Raw genomic sequence first — 1,036 nt, forward strand, 5'->3', positions numbered from 1 at the left:
TTTCCATTTCATTAACCTCCAGTAAATAAAGCCCAGTCTGAAAATAACTTTTCTGCCAATATGCATCATTTATAGTAATTGTACACAAATCAGGCCTGTTTGTACATTGAGGCAATTATTTTTCTTTATAATCAACATGGATGATTATAGTATTATATACTAGGTTAAGCTGCAGTATGTCAAGAAATTTGAGAAAATATAAAATGTATGTATTAAATATAGTAAATGTAATGTTCAGTAGTGGTTAAACGCTAAGAACATTTGCTGCTTTACTTTGTTACAAATCCTGTAGCTAAACATTTTCACTACAAGTAGCTGTTATCATTCATAATCCACAGCAGAAAAATCTAAGGCTGATGATATGTTTACGTGAACTGTTTTGTGGAAAACATGCTAAAATGTGATAAAGGTAAAGAATTAAATTAATTCTAAATGTGGATAAAGTTTCTGTACTGTAAGAATTAGAGATTGTTTAACAGTTGTCAATGAACAGCTAACACAGAGTGACAACTGTTTAAAATGCAGAACTTTTCATTTAGATTTTAAATGTTCATTAGGATTTCAATGACATTTTCAATGCAATTTTTGTCTGTGAATAGCCATATTAGCAATGATTCTCTGCAGAGAAGGTTTAGATGGCAAATTCTTATGAAAAAGCTGAATATGGTGTCTCTTACATTTTATGCGTTAACTTGTTTAGCAAAAGCATGAATGCTAAAGTCAAAGTTGCTAGCAAGCGACGCTTCGGCTGTGGCAATAGTAATGGTCTTTCTTTGCCACGGTTGCAATAAAAACTGTTTAGATGTGACTTTGTCAGGGTACAGCGCTTTTAGATATTTTACTTTTTCTGTAATGTAAAATGTCACAGTTTTGTAATGAATAGTTGTCCTGGATAGGAAAAACATCTTAAACATGCAGGACAGTGGGCACTGAGGACCCACTGGATGGATGGATGGATGGATGGATGGATGGATGGATGGATGGATGGATGGATGGATGGATGGATGGATGGATGGATGGATGGATGGATGGATGG

The sequence above is a fragment of the Poecilia reticulata genome, linkage group LG15 (assembly GCF_000633615.1).
Source record: "Poecilia reticulata strain Guanapo linkage group LG15, Guppy_female_1.0+MT, whole genome shotgun sequence".
In the NCBI taxonomy this organism is placed as follows: domain Eukaryota; kingdom Metazoa; phylum Chordata; class Actinopteri; order Cyprinodontiformes; family Poeciliidae; genus Poecilia; species Poecilia reticulata.